Genomic DNA, 16,478 nt, shown 5'->3' on the forward strand with positions numbered 1-16,478 from the left:
TTAACTTGCATCACCTCATTTAATCCTCACAAAACTCGATGAGAAAGGTCTTATTATTCTTCTTACTTTGCAGATGAGGAAACTGAGCCTCATAAGCCTGATAAGTAACTTGGCCAAGGCCACACAGTAAAGCAAGTTGCTGGAGCTCAGACCCAGCCAGTGTCATTCCAAAACAAGACCTCAACCACAACCCTCTTCTAAAAAGAGAAGCTTAACAGCGTGTTGAAATTTGGATTATAATATCTTATAGGGACAGGGAAAACCAAGCTCAGTTCTGGAAGGCAATTGGACACGTGGATGTTTCTTGGAAGAGTGAGATTGTAAAGGTGAAATGAAAAAAATATGAAACAGGCAAGCAGGTCTGGACCTTCTAGGGTAGTCTTCACCCCCTGCCCTTCAATACCAAACATGTAAAAAGCCAAATGCTCAGAATAAGAATTGAGGGGAAACCCACTGGAAAGTGTTGTGACTTGGTCTCGCCTGGGAAGTCATGAGTCTCTTTTGACACAAAGGTCACCCTGCCACTCACCAGGCCTAATAGCACTCGGCAGGCTAAGTCCCATAGCATCTAGATCCAGAAATGGCAGAATAGAGTGAAGAGCTGGAGTGACGATCAAGGCATTACATGTGGGAATTTAAGGGAAAAAAAGGTCATGAAGAACCTAGGGGTAAGACAGGAGTAAAGACACAGACCTACTAGAGCATGGACTTGAGGATATGGGGAGGGGGAAGGGTAAGCTGTGACAAAGCGAGAGAGAGGCATGGACATATATACACTACCAAACATAAGGCAGATAGCTAGTGGGAAGCAGCCGCATAGCACAGGGAGATCAGCTCAGTGCTTTGTGACCACCTAGAGGGGTGGGATAGGGAGTGTGGGAGGGAGGGAGACGCAAGAGGGAAGAGATATGGGAACATAAGTATATATATAACTGATTCATTTTGTTGTAAAGCAGAAACTAACACACCATTGTAAAGCAATTATACTCCAATAAAGATGTTAAAAAAATTTTTTTTTAAAAAGGCATTACATATGAAGGTTGAGGGCAGTAGTTGAAACTCGTTGGGGGCAGGGTCTCATCGGTTTCCCAATCCCACTCTTCATAAGCAATTGAGAGTGTCTCAAGAAAATGTAAAATACTAATCAACCAGATTCTGCTCCTAAATGCCTTCCAGATAGAAGTTAGGAATTCTGGACCTGCTCATGCCTCTGGAAAGAATGCATCTAGAAACCTCCTGGAAATGATATCCGAGAGTTGACAAGCACGTCCATTGGAACTATGTAAAAAAATTCATTGCATAAATAAACTATTCATTCAGTCCATTCAAAACGTATGCACCTGCACTTTGGTGGAATGTCAAGAAAGAAGCCCTTGGAATTATTTCTGAATAATTCCTGATTTAGGGGAACTCCAGATGAAATCTCCCCGCATGTATCATGGTGTGTCTATGATTTTTCTCCCCTTTCTCTCCCCCATCCCCATTCTTAGCAACCACATGTGAGTTCAGGGTTTGGAATTAGTCAATCTGTCTTCCTGGACAAGGACAGTGTACCAAATACCTATTTTGAGACGTGGTTTCTCTTATGAAAGTGCCCCAGGAAAGTTTTATGAGAATCCTGATTTAAGGTTGGAGGTTAATAGCTCTGAAATTCTGAGAACCAAAAGATACTGTGTAGATGGGTGCACAGTCAAACTGAAATAAGGAAGTCCTCTGTAAACTGAACCCAAAATCTGCACAGTCAGTTCATCTGAAAACTTCTCTCGGGAGGACAGCCCCAAGTGAAAGGGACCAGCCACAGTCTACCCACTCCTTACAGTGGAAAACATGGAGGCCCTCGAGCTCTGTGCTGCTGGAAAGAATGGGAAATGGAGGGCAAGGGGCAGAGGCACCCGACAAGGCGAGCCTGCGGGAAGGGCACGGTCAGCTTGCCTTGGACGTTCTCCATCAACACCAAAGTCCGACGTTGAGGGACTTTTTCCATCAGCGCCAAAAGACTTCAAGGTCTGCCCAAGGTTTACCATCCTCAAATTCACCAGTTTGTGGTTCTCCAGGAATTGCCAGACCCACTAGAGCAGAAAACCTCAGGGAGTCCAACCTTAGCTCTCACAATTGTGTGTGGTTATGGTGGAGGGGGCACACCCTTGGCAGATTTCTGGGTTTTGCTAATTCATTTTCTTTTCAGCTTGGCAGGTCACTTTAACTTGGACGCTGAATGCACAGCTAGGAAAAAGAGGCTTGTTAGGGGATGGGTCAATGCTCTGTGAACTTGAGCCTTGGCTGGGGTGACATTCTTTGAACAACCAGGTAAGATGAGCCTAGGAAGACACAGCACTATGCCACCATGGACATGATCGCTGGGCATCCACACCCACCATGGGTCACCGCGCAGCCCACATCCTGACCCCCAGCGGACCACTCGTTGCTCTAACTGCAACCCCTCTCCGTTCCTCAGAGCTGTTGGCAGCAAGCACTCGATGGTGGGGCAGAGTTGCTGGGGAAGAGGGTAAACTGAGACCAAGAAGGAAACAGATGGAGAGAGAGCAGTTCCTGCATGTTTCATCCTGAAGCCCTTAGAGAAACTGTGAAATGCCCTCCAAACTCACCTTGGTAATATTTCTTACCATTCTGGTCACAACTGCACCAGAATTGTATTCACACACCCCCATTCTTCATGTTTGCCGCCTTCTCAAAAAGCAGCTAGATCATTCTCTTATTCCAAAACCTTTGCCAGTTTCCCCATTCCCTGGAGCTGTGCTCCTCAGAGGGTAGGCAAGATGATTTTTAAGCACAAATAATTTCCATTTTAACAATTATATGTTTTTGATGTAAAAACAAACTTAGTAAAGTAAAAGAGAGTCCGTGTAAGTGAAAATGAAAATTGTTAAGCAAATAATATAAATGGGTACAAGACATAGCAAAAATAGTGATAATAACATTTGAGTGATTGAAATGTGGAAAGTGATGCCTTAAAGACAGGCAGTCCCAACTCCCTGAGGGCACAGCGTTACCTGTCCCCATCACTTGGTCTTCACCTATGTACTAAGTCCCTGGGGGTACATCCCAGACACTGTGGGCCCACACGGCTTCTGCTTCCCTGCTTCCCTGCCATCCCACCAAGTGGACCGTCCCTTCCCCACCTTTGCCCAGTGGAAGCCAACCCATTTTCTCCATTCAGTCTTCTCCAATTGCTTCATTAGAATTTAAGTCTCCCCAGATGGTTTGTTTGTACTTGGAACCAATAGTCAACATTTAACAAATGTTTATGGAGCTTCTGCCATGGGCCAAGCACTGTGCCAGGCAATGGGGATTTAGCCACTGGAGGAAAAAAAAAGACAAAAATTCCTGCCATCACGGAACATAGATTCTAAAGGAGCGAGACATCAGCACATTTACTATTCTGCCATGGGGACCACTTGGGGTTCCGCTTTTCCCCAGCCAGCCTGGGTAACCTAGGCAGACAGGGTCTACATTGCCTATCCCCGGAAAGGCCTGCCGTGACTTCTCTCAATTGCAGGGCACTGAGTTGGTGAGACCCCAGAGCTGGGGCTCAGGTATCTAGAAGCAGCGGCATAACCCACACACCCTGTGTGTCTGTGGCGCTTTAGAAACGGTTTCCTCTGTGTGTCTCCTTCGATCTTCCCAATGTCCCTGGAACGTGTGATGCATACAAGATGGTTGAAATGAAGACACCACTTGGTTTGGCATCTTTCCAGAGGTCGTGCAGTTAGCGCAGAGCTGACAGCAGTCTGAGGTCACGTGCATGGTTCCCAGTGGCTCCTCTCGCCCCTGCAACCGCTCTCCTCCAGCCTCAGGGAGAGACACCTCCAGACACAGACAACTCTAATTCCCAATGGGAATCAAACCCACAGAAGATACGGAGCACCTCCTGGTGCAAGGCTCTGTAGTGACTGCAGGAAAGAGGAGGGAGCCTGAGAACAGTGGCAGAAGTGGCAGAAGCTCTGGACATCTTTCCAGAAAGAAACAGTGCAGAGCTGCTGCTACTGTTCTATCCCTGCATTCCCCTCTTCTCCTCTCTCTCACCCTGGGTTTTTTCCAAACCCGCTGCCCAGCCTCGGCGGGGAGGTGGCATGTAGAGGACTTAACGCATCCCAGACTTTCCTGATTTTAGCACTGAATGCCCCACCTCCCAGGAAACTCCATGGTCCAGGAAGCTCCTGCTAAACCAGGAAGGTTGGTCAATCCAGCTGTGTGTCACAAAGGCTCCAATCTGATCTTCTCTAACAGCTGTGTGTCCTTGGGCAGTCACCTACCATCTCTGAGTCCCCGTGTTCTTATCTGCAAATGGAGACATTGCCATCACCCAGGGCTGCGGAGGGGATTAAAGTCATAACGTATGTTTAGGGGAACATGCCAGTGCACCATGAATGGTTGCTCTGATTAAACCTGTGGAGGCTGGACCGAGAGCTGCAGTTGAACCAAAGGTCCTATGAGCTGGTTAATGAACTCGTAAGAGAGCTTGCCGAGTGGCTCTCTTTTAGAGGTGCCCGTGCCAAGGATCACGTGGCCACAGTGGCCATAGTCTCACCAGGGCCTCTGAATGGCAAGAAACAAGACACTTGCTAGCCAACCAATCCCACAATCCACCCAGCTCTGCCTTATTATTTTTATTAAGCACTTACTACGTGCCAGATACTAAGTACTTTATTTACATACAATCTCTCATTTAATCCTCACCACAGCCCCTCAAGGTAGCATTATCATCCCCCATTTTAATGACAGGAACCTGAAACTGAGGGGGATTTAGTAACTTGCCTGAGGTCACACTGCTGGGAAGGACAGACAGAAACCAGGGCTGCCTGACCTCAGAGCCTCTATCCCTAACCACCCCTAACCTAAAGTGAAAAACATCCTCTCCCCGTTCCTCGGCAGGAGCTGATCGCTTTTTCTCCCCTCTAAGTAGAAGGAAATTGGCATTTGATGAGGCACTGGGCAATCTGATCAGCCTCGGAGAGAAGGGGAATTAGCAGGCCAGCCCTTGCTTGCTTGCTGTGAGATGATGGCTTACCCTGCAACCCTGCTGGGTTTCCCAGAACCCTGAGTAAATATTTATATAATCTCATTACATGGCTCCCCAGCTTCAGACTGTGCAGAAAACATAGAACCAACCCAGGTCGATGAACCTTTGTAGTTTGGATGTACTGTTTTTCAGCCCATGACAGTCTTATAGGCAGACTCGTGCCTGTAGACTGTCCAGTATGGAGAAAAGGACTCTTGACTTGGAAACAGACTGAGGTTTTCATCCCAACTCTACCGCTTACGAGCTATGCCACTTCAGACAACTTGAGGCTCGGTTTTCCTATCTGTAAAATGGGCATAAAGTTTGTCCTAGTTTCATTATCATCATCATCCCTCGTGGAGAACTTACAGGTGTGCTAAGCATTATATTTCCATCTTTGCATCAAATCCTCTCAAAAGCCCTTTGATGCAGTTACCATTTTTATCTCTGTTGAGGAAATAGAGTCTCAGAGAAGCTAAGAAATTTGGCCAAAGTCATACATCCGGTAAGAGGCAGAGCTGGGTCTGAAACCCAGGTGGCCCAACACAAGATTCTTGCTCCCTGCCCCTCTTTGCCTCATTCTCCCATGTACTATCTCTCATAATATGTATGTACTGTAAAGCTTTCAATGAGATGACACACGTGAACATGCCTGACTCAAAGGTCACCCTGTGGCAGCATCCTCTGTTCCACAGTTCTCAGCCCATGCTCCTCACCAGTACCTGGAAAGTTGAGAGAGGAGCTCAGGGTGGGAGCACCCCCTCCATGGGAGCACCTCTTCCTACATAACTGTACTGCCCTCCAAGGTGATAGTGAACGATTGGCCAGTCCGGATAAGCACCCCTGAGCCTGACAGTGACTCAGGAATGCAGAAGGACCAAGGAAAGTCTCTCACTGCAGAACAAAGCCAGGCAGCACCCTGTGACGATGCTCATTGCAGCCTGGAGGGGCGGCACGAAGGCTGAGAGCTGGCTGGTTTACACAGCGATGAGTCACTACCTCAAAGCCTTTGAGGTCCAGAAGCTCCACCAGGCCACTGGGGACCCAACTAGAATTTCTAAACAAAAAGCCCAGACCCCCTGCTCCTCAACCCATCTACCACACGGCATAACCTCTTGCCTTGCCTTCCTCCGCATTAAGCCTCCCCGGATGGCCCCCACTAGCCCCAAATTCTCAAAGACAGTGGGAGGAGGGTGTACAGTTGGAGTGTGATAGAATTGTCAAGTATACAAAAATCAGCCATGTGGTTTAAAAATGGAAGCCAGGGCTCTTCGTGTTGTCCTACTAATGGGTAAAAATAGGTCATTTTTCAACAAGATAAAAAAATGAAAACCTCCCATTATCATATTTAGCGATCTATGACAGCCTCATCCAAGATGAGCTCTGCCAGGCCGAAAGAGAGGTTCTCCTCAGCGCTTGGGTTTAGGGTCAGATAGACCTAAGTTTGTGTTCCAGATTGGCCACTTGTGGCTGTGTGACCTTGGCCAAGTGACTTGACTTCTCTGAGCCTCTACTTCCCCATTTATTAGATGTGGACTATCACAGTACTAATTCTGTAGGGTAATTAAAGGGATTCAGTTAGGTAATATATGTAAAGGGCTACTTTTTCAGTTATTTGTTTTATCATTCCTGTCATTCTGAATTCTGCCTCCTCGGCCTGTGTAACTGTCTTACACAGTTACACTCACTCAAACTGTGTAACTGTCTTACACGGTGTCCATAGATCACCGTCTCCCCAGATTCCATTGGGCTTGACTCCCCGTCCCTGCTTAAAGGAGTTTTAGAATGGGGCCAGTTGAATTGGTGACCAACCCCAAGCTGGCCCTAAGTCTTAGGCTAACACAAGCGGGGCCAGTGTTGTCAGTAATCGGGTCTAGAACTTTCCAATGGCCCCTTGTTTTAGGTTTCGAGGGCCGCAGAGGCCTCCTTCTCCCCCTCCCCACTCTTCCCCTTTTCCTCTTTCCCACAGCGCTCACTCTCTCACACGCAAGCACCACCAGGAGGTCACAGGCTCTTTCCATGGAAATGCTCTTAGTTACCTGGCGATTTGCATTTTGTAACACGGAAGGCCTGGATGTGACCAAGACATGTGAGCAGTCACAGCCTGACAATGACAAAGTCACACTTTGTTAAACTCACACCTCAACCTCTCCACACCTTCCTCCTCCCTCTCACCACCATCCCTCCAAACACAACAAAGATCTGTGTGTCAGAACTTTCTAGAATAACAAAACCAATAACAATAATAATATTTTGCGTCAGGTACAATGCTATGTGCTTAAAGTAGGTGACTCTATTGCTTCTGGATTTTATGTTTGGAAATGTAGTGACTCCATTTAACCCTCAAAGCAAGCATTCCAGATAGTCTCGGGCCAGGTTCCTACCATTTTCTTGGGTAACCATTTTTCAGACGACCCCTGCCCACTGCTGTCACTTGGCACTCAGCTTGTCAGGCAGAGGAGCATTGGAACAAAACTGGTCAGTGGACCACATGGCCAGCGGAGGGAGGAGGGGGTTTCACAGTTTTAAAAGCTCCAGAAGAACAGGTAACACCCACATTTAGTTCAGGAGCACCTTGGAGGGTATGTTTGTACAATCTTTATGGAGAGCAATTTGGTGGTATCTACCAAGATGTGAACGCTCATACCCTTTGGCCCAGCAACCCCATTACTCAGAATTTCTTTCATAGATATAGGCACAAAAGACCACAGAAATACATGATGAAAAACTGGAAATAATATTAATGTTCACCAACAGAATAATGTTACGATAAACTATGGTCCATCTATACTATGCAGTGATATTAGGAAGATAGGTCTGTATACCATGACATTAAAAAATGTCCACAGGGGGCTTCCCTGGTGGCGCAGTGGTTGAGAGTCTGCCTCCTAATGCAGGGGACACGGGTTCGAGCCCTGGTCTAGGAGGATCCCACATGCTGCGGAGCAACTAAGCCCGTGAGCCACAACTCCTGAGCCTGCGCGTCTGGAGCCTGTGTTCCGCAACAAGAGAGGCCGCGATAGTGAGGCCCACACACTGCGATGAAGAGTGGCCCCCATTTGCCACAACTAGAGAAAGCCCTCACACAGAAACGAAGACCCAACACAGCCCAAAATAAATAAATTAATTAAAAAAAAATCAGAGAGAACATTTCCCGGCTGTGGTCAGAGGAAGTTCTGACTACTGAATAAAAATAAATAAATAAATAATGTCCACATACAGTGAAAAAAACAAGCTAAAAAACAAGGCTTATAAAGTTGTTGTATTTTTTTGGTTTAAATTATGTATTTTGTGTATGACTGGGAGAATATACAGCAATCATATTAATAGTTTCTGCCGGGGTGGGGGGTGGGATTGGGAGGAAAGTTCCCGTTCTTCTTTGTTTTAATTTTGTGACAGGTGTATATTTATCTATTTATATCTATATGACAAAAATATTCCAACACAGCAGATCTCTCCATTTCTCTCCCTGCCACCGTTCTGCAGAATCCAGCAAAGCAATACATAATAACCCAAAATAGATATTTACCCAGAGCTTTGCTGTTTACAAAGCAGGTTCACAAACCTCACCTAAATCTCACACTATCCCTGTGAGATTATCCCCATTTTACAGATGAGGACACAGAGACTCAGAGAGGAAAAGTCATTCTGCCCATGTCTAATGGCTGGTGGTTGGTAGAGCAGGACAAGAAGCCCAGTGCGAGGCACCTTCCCAGCCCTCCCAACTGATGCCTGCAGTGTTCTTTCCAAGGCCAAGACCAGGTGATGCTGCCTCAGATCTTCTCTGGTCCAAGGTGAAAACTAGGATACCTGAGCATGGCTAAGAAAGCTGAGGGTAGAGGGGAAGAGAGCAGAGAGGGGAGAGGTGAAGTGCTTGGTGGAGAACAGAGATTAAAACGGGGTTGAGAGGACTTCCCTGGTGGCCCAGTGGCTAAGACTCCACGCTCCCAGTGCAGGGGGCCCGGGTTCCATCCCTGATCAGGGAACTAGATCCCACATGCATGCCGCAACTAAGAGTCCGCGTGCCGCAACTAAGACCCAGCACAGCCAAATAAATAAATAAATTTTTAAAATAAATAAAATAAAAAGGGGCTGAGAAGGACAAGTGGTGTGGCCGCCTGTTCAGTAATTAAATGTGTAGGCCAGCAGCAAACCAGCAAGACCCTAACAGGTGCCTCCTTCCCGTGACCGTTCCGGTGTCTGGGGCTGAGTCATTTGTCACCATCTTGCTCTCAGCTGTATGGGAGCCGAGCCTCAACCCCGACGTGGCAGTGGACCACTCTCACTCTAGGTATGTCACATGAACTTCTGCCCAGGAGGCCCTTAGGGATCTGTCCTCAGAGCCACGGATGGAAGAAGAGGAGATCTCAGAGGCCTTTCTATAACGTGCATCTGCTGGTTTAACACACTTCCGTGGCTCCCATTCCCTTTGCAGTAAAGTTTAGCCTCCATCACGTGATTTGCAAGGGCCTCTGTGATCTGGGTCCTACTTATTCCTTCAAGCTCATCTCCAGCTATTCCTCACTAGACTTCCACATACTGGCTCCATTCAGTCCCCCAAACAGACAGGTCACTCTCCCCTCCTCTTTCCCTCTGTCTCTATCTCCTCCAGTCTATTCCATATGCTGGACCATCTGCCAGAGCATACTTCCTCCTGCTTCTCCTGGCCAACTGCTACCCAAGCTTCAGATCTCAGCCCAAACAGAGCTTCGTCTGGGGAGCTTTGCTGCTTGATGGCCCTGACACCATCTCCTCACCCATCACCCCCGAGTGGTTCCCTCCCTTCTCCTGGGCTCTTCCTCCAAGGAGCATTCATTGCACTGCATTGAAATGGCTTAGTCACTTGCCTCTCTCCCTGGCTGCGCTTGCGCCGTGGCGGGTGCACTATAGGAATCCCTAAACACGTAGTTAGTGAATGAGGGATGATATGGTGTGGCCATCACCCCACCGTAGATGACAGGTATCAGATCTCAGCAATGGAACGTAACCTTGCAGCCCTGGCGGGTGTCACATAAATCCTCCTGCCTTCATCCTCGGGGCCAGTTCCTCTCTGCCTTTGTCTGGCAAATCTTAAGTTTTGAATAAGTTATGTTACAAAGGGCAGTAACTATTGGGGGTTGTGTCCTGAGAAAGTTCTGGCAGGTTCTAACCACCACTCCTTAGGGAGGAAAACAGAACACCCTCAGGTTTACAAAGTGCTAATAGAAGCAGAGGGCTGTGACCAGGCTCCAGAGGTCCAGGTCAGACTGGCTCAGTGGCAGACAAGTAGGTGCCTCCTTGGGTTATTAGTAGGAGTGTATTATTATTAATATTCTCAGCAGTCTAGTAATGGTTCCACTAAAGATAAGCACTCACAGGGAAGATGGCATCACAACCTCCCAGCACTCAGGAAGACACGGAAGCAGGTCTCCACAGTGTGAGGTCTGGCTCCATCCTCCGGGCCAGCGTGCTTGCCCAATGCAAAAAGGAAAGCCAGTAGGCTGTCTCCAGGAGAGGGCAAAGAAAACGTTCTAGAGTCAGACCTTTGGTGCACAAAGACATCGGGGTCACAATCAGGCACCTGGCATTTACAATCAACCCAGCCCTGCCTTGTGCACACAAGGTCCTGGCCGCCCAACATCTCACTGGGTCCTCACAACCCTTCCAGGGTTGGGGAGGAGCCGGGCTGGGCAGGCTTTGGCTCAGGCTTTCAGAGGTCTCAGTCCTAAGTGAGCGGCCAGGCTAGAATCAAGGAACCAAGACAAGTGGTTGCCAGTCTGATGCCCTCTGCATTTTGACATTCTGCTTCTCAGTCCAGAAAAGAGAAAGGGATGGAAGGGCCCAGGCCAGGTGCCCCATGGTCCATGCTTTCAATAGATACCTGAGCATCTCCTGCGTTCCAGGCACTGTTCTAGGCTCTCGGAATACTAGGAATAGAGAAGGGACTAAAACAGATTTTAAAGAAACAAAAACCCTGCCGTCATGAAACTTACATTCTCATGCTGTGGCATGTATTAGTGGTTACGAGTGACATGATTTTAGATGATACATGGGCCTGGAATTCAACAACACTGAATCGCATCGTGAGAAAAGCGTTACCCTTTCGAATTCTCTTTCCATGTCACACACCTTAAAGGAGACCTCCGTCTGATGATGGCCCCTTTTAACAAAAAGGGCACGACGGCAGCAGCCAGTTAAAAGTTTATCCCATTGTTGGATTTTCATCCTGTGACAGTTACCGTGTATGCCTAGGAAGTGATGTTAATTTTCCATCAAGGGTAGTGATAGAGTCACTTTCTAAATAAATGTAAATGCTCTGATCAGGGAGTCATTTTAAAGAAGGCCCTAAGAGGCTAATAGGACAGGTGGCCAGTGGCTGGAGCAAAGCATTGGGTCTGGGGGGCCTTGAACTAGGCCGTGTGGCCAAGAGCACTTATGCATCTCGAGACAGAGACAGTCTCGTGTCACCTTGTTTTGGGGCTTTGAAGAACCGGTGGGGATAGCCCAAAGGTTCACTGCTTCATGCTTTAATGAATCCCACTCCTGTCCCCCTGGGCCACCCCACACTGCCTCCAGGACAGAGGCTGCAGCAGCTGAGCCTGGAGCCAGACAGCAAACACCCTGCCCGCCCGCCCGCTGCCAGGGATCTATCTCCCTTATCTTAATCCCCACACTTTCACTGAGGGCAAAGGTCACTCTCAGGAAGCTCCCTCCAAGTTAATTACCCTTCTTCCCAGAAGCCAGGCTCCTCCTACTCTAAATGATAGAGAAACACCTCCAGTCCCCACCCAACCCAGTTTCTCTCTGGATCCAGGGTGCCCCACAGGCTCAGTATCAGAGGCACCTAAGGAGCTTTACCAGAACATAAGGGTCCTGGCCCCCCCCCACCCCCGTGCAGACTCGCTGAGTCAGAGTCACTGCAGGATGGGGCCTGGGAAGCTGCATTTTGTGCCCCCTTCCAGCTATGTTTGGATATGCTGGGTCAGGAAGTTCTTGGCTGGGAAGCCCTGCTCAGTGGGCTTCCTGTGTGGCGGAGGAGTGACCCACAGTTACGTTACCAAGGCAGTAAGTGTAGTTAGTGACTTGGTCCTTGGGCTTTGGAGTTGAGCAAACCTGGATTCAAATCACCACAAAGAAGTGGCTGAGCTGCCTCAGGCAAGTGGCTTAACCACTCTGAGCCTCAGTCGCCTCGGCTAGAAAAGGGAAGTAACGATGGTTCCTGCGCATCCTCAGGTTGTTTGGAGGATTCCGTGACCTAGTAAAGTGCATGATTCTAGGACTGGCTCAGAGTAAGAGCTAATGGAATACTGGCTAGTGTTGTTAGGATTAGTTTTTTTGTCTTGGTAACCAAAAGGGACTCAGAGTGGTCTGCAAGAGGGGAGAAGGAAGGAGAGGAGTTAGAGGAGGGAGAAGAGCCCCAATGATCACACTGTCTAGATCTTACCGCCCCTTTCCCGTCAATCCCTGGTATCCCTGAAGCCAGAGGTCAGGATTCTCAGTCATCCCCCCTCCCCCTCCCCCCCCCACTGGACATGGGGCCAAAGCTACCGAGGGATCCACAGGTGTGAAGTAGAGGAGCAATAAACCAGGAGCAATGAATTGAGGGGACGGAGGACCACTGAGAGGGGCAACCTAGCACTCCCGTATCATGGATGAGGGGTTTGGGAAGGGCCTGCCTCTTCACTGACAGAAGGGATGCTCCTGTCTCCCCTTCTTTTCTTCACTTGCAAATGGGGGGCTGTTTCCTTGCTGTACACATAGAAAACCCACATGGAGATCAGCACTCTCATTCATTCCTTCCTTCCCTCTTTCAGCAGATCCTCACTGAGGGTCCACTGGGTGCCCACCCTTTGCATATAGAATTCACCATGGGACAGGTGTCTTCTGCTCCACCTGCCTTGTTTTGCAGGTGAAGAACCCGGGACCCCGCAAGGTGAAGTGACCCAGTCACTATCTCATCACCGGCGAGTGGCAGCCCCGGCACCCTGGCTCGTACCACTTCACCCCCCTTCATTCCACTCCATGCCCTGCCTGCATGGAGGACATAGTCGACAGCATCCTGAGGACGCTTGTCTCTCAGCTGCCATCAGCTGTCTGGCACAAGGTCTAGAGCGTGGGAATTCTACGCCAGTGCAATGAACGAAGAGTTTGGAAAGCAAATCTCCTACTGGGAATAGAGAGTATAATGCAGTGCGGGCAGCAGCTCTTGGACTTCAGTGTGCATGTGAATCACCTGGGGATCCTGTTCAAATGCAGATGCCAAGATGCTGATTCTGGCACTTTGGGGTGGGCTGGGGTTCTGCGGCCCCAGACCGCAGCTTGAACAGCATAACCTGAGCACCCTCTGGAGCCAGACTGCCTGGATGCGAAGCCCAACTCTGCTACTTACCAGCCATGAAGCCTTGAGCCAGTTCCTGTGCCTGGGTTTTCTCACCTGTCAAGGGGGGAGGATGATAATAACAGGGCTTACTTTATACGGCCATCGGGACGGTTAACGAGTTAATATGTGTTAAGCACTTTGCCCAGTGACTGGCACATATTAGGTGCTCAAAAAACCATTGGCCGGGCTTCCCTGGTGGCGCAGTGGTTGAGAGTCCGCCTGCCGAGGCAGGGGACACGGGTTCGTGCCCCGGTCCGGGAGGATCCCACATGCCGCGGAGCGGCTGGGCCCGTGAGCCATGGCCGCTGGGCCTGTGCGTCCGGAGCCTGTGCTCCGCAATGGGAGAGGCCACAACAGTGAGAGGCCCGCGTACTGCAAAACAAAACAAAACAAAACAAAAAACATTGGCTGTTATCACGAGGTAGGAGAGCCTTCCTTACAGCAAGGCAACCCCTCCTCCCTTCTGTCCTGGCCCCCACCCCAAGGAGACTCAGCACACTCTTCTGCAGCATCTGTTTAGCCTTGGTCTAAACCACCCTTGAACAGCCCTGATTCCTAAAAGGCCGAGTCTACCTTGCCAAGCCAATGGTCAGAGCAGCGCAGGGCACTGCTCACCCCACCCTGCCACCCCAGCCCGGCTGCTGCGCAGCTGTGTGAACAGGATGGAGGAGAATGTGCCACGGGCAGAAGGAACAGATTTCTGCCTTGCAGAGCTCAGGTTGCAGCTGGCAGGCGTTTCGATTTGTTTCCTCTGAAAGCCCCTCCGATCTCTTGGGAGGCCAAGAGTTTTGAAGTCCAAGATGCTGAGGAGTCAGGAGGTAATAAAGATCCATGAGGTTATTCTGCCGGATCCCGCTGACAGCATCAGAAAGAAAGCAGGCTGAACATCAGGGAGTTCTCGGGAGACATAAATGAACAGCCCTTTGGGACTATCAGGTCAGCAGGGCCTTAAGAAAAACTAGGAAAACCTCAGAACCAGGTGCTCTAAGTTTGGCTCCTTTTTTTTTTTTTCTGGCTGGGAGACACTTTTTCTGTACTCTTGGCAACCCCCGTCCCAAACTGCAACATTCCTGCCCCCAGCAACGTGCCCCCCACCTCATCATTCATACTAAGGCATGAATGGCTGTCAGCATCTTGAATGGAAGTCTGGAACTTTTGTTTTCCCCAAGATTCACGTCTTTGGCTAAAGGGAAAACACCCCGCTGAGAACATCTTAGCCGTTAGCCACGGGAAAGGGGCAGTTGGATGGAAATTGATGTGGTTTTAAGGTTGGGAAGCCCTAACTTGGAATCCCGGTTCTAGCATTATTGGGAGAGTGTCCGAGCTCCTTATCTGTAAAGTGGGGCAGGCAGCTCCCATGCAGGGCAATGTGGGATTAGAGATAATGCATAGGAAGCGCCCGGGATGATGCCGGACACTGGCAGCCCCTCAACTAGTGACTGTGCTTGTGAACTCCTTGGAGTGCCCTCCCTGACCTCCCCAGGGTGGGCTGACCCTTCCTCCTTGGTCCCAGCCTGTCTGTCTCCTCCTCTGCCTGCATTTCAGCAGCTAGACTACTGGAGACATGCCCTGTGGGTGAGCTCACTGAAGGCAGGGACCTTGTCTGATTTATCTTGGCTCTCTGTGTCCCGCACAGAGTTGGCACCATAAAGGGGCCAATCTGAATTCCAGACCCTGACCTTAGAGATAAAGGGAGCCATCCCTGGGTACCTGTCCCCATTTGTCCTTGGGGCCGAGGCTTGGCTGAAGGGACAGGGTCTACTGGGGAAGGAGCCACAACAGCCACCAGACCCTCAGTCCTGGTGCGCTACAGCCCCTCCAAGACTGGCGTGTCACTTGTCTCTGGCGAACAACCTCAGTTCGATCCCAGCTCCCAGGGCAGGAGAGGTCCTGGCGTGTGCAGGCAAGGAAGCTCTAAGCTCTGGGCTGGGCATTTGCTCCATTGTTTCATTCTCTCTCTCTTATCTCCAGCTAGTTAGTGATTAACTGCTCTTTGAAGGTTTCTCAGCCTCCAAAGCTCCCCCAGGGGCACAGGTGGCCACTGGGTTGGAGCAGGAGAGCTGACTCAGGGCCCAGTTCTCTCTGCAAGATGGGAGAAGCTAGAGGCATAGCCAAGTAGGGGTCATGTGGTTTGATGCTGTGCTAACAGGCAGGGTTTCCTGGGAAGGGCGTGTCTGCACTGGTTCCTTGGAAGAGAGTGTGTGTGTGTTGTGTGTGTATGGGGGCGGGGGAGGGTGGCTGGAGTGTGACGAGAAGAGAGAGGCTTGACTCTCTGTCACCACCCCTGCCTCCGACCACCCCCAGGAGCTTTCTGTACAAACCCTGATCCACGCATCTTCTGTCAAATAAAAGCTGCGTTTACAGACGGCCCCCATAAGCTGCTGCAGTCACCTCCCACCCCTCTCCAGCAAGCCTCGCCTCAGGGAGGCCACCAAGGAGACCAGCTGGAAGCAGCTGACTTGGACCAGCACCGTCTAGGACTCTCCAGGGGACACAAAGCCCTTTTCTGTTCAGAACATCAGTCTCTCCTCCACCTTTTCCTTTCTTTGACGCTGGGGTTCTGGATTTAAGGTTTGGCCTTCCATAGAGGGACTTTTAGGATACTTAAGAATCCTCCACCCCTGGTACACAGTCAGCAGAACAATTGGCAGCGTGACTCTAAGTACAGTTTTCTAGGAATGGGCTTCTAGACTCAGCCAAAGTGATAGAACCAGATCTTGTCACGTCTCACCCTAAAACCCTTGAGTTACTTCCTGCTGTTTCCATTGCTTTTACAGGGGAGGTGAGGGCAGCAGACACTTATCATGACCTAGATGGCCCTGCCTGCCCTCTGTCACCCTCTTCTTCGGCCTCAGGTCAGGATGATGGTGCTTGGGCCCCACTGGCTCCTTCTCGGCCCAGGCCCCTGGACTTTGCCCTTGCTGTCCCCCCTCTCAACACTTCTACAGCTGCCCCTTCTCCTAGTTCAAGTTCAGCACCAATGTCTCACCCTCAGATCTGAATCAGCATCACCCCCCATCACTCCCCCAGTTCCCCACAGCACCCTGTTTATGTCTTCATAGCACATGCTAAGTCTCGCTTTGCTTGTTTATTTAGTGT

This window comes from Lagenorhynchus albirostris, chromosome 9, assembly GCF_949774975.1.
Source record: "Lagenorhynchus albirostris chromosome 9, mLagAlb1.1, whole genome shotgun sequence".
NCBI classification, from domain to species: Eukaryota; Metazoa; Chordata; class Mammalia; order Artiodactyla; family Delphinidae; genus Lagenorhynchus; species Lagenorhynchus albirostris.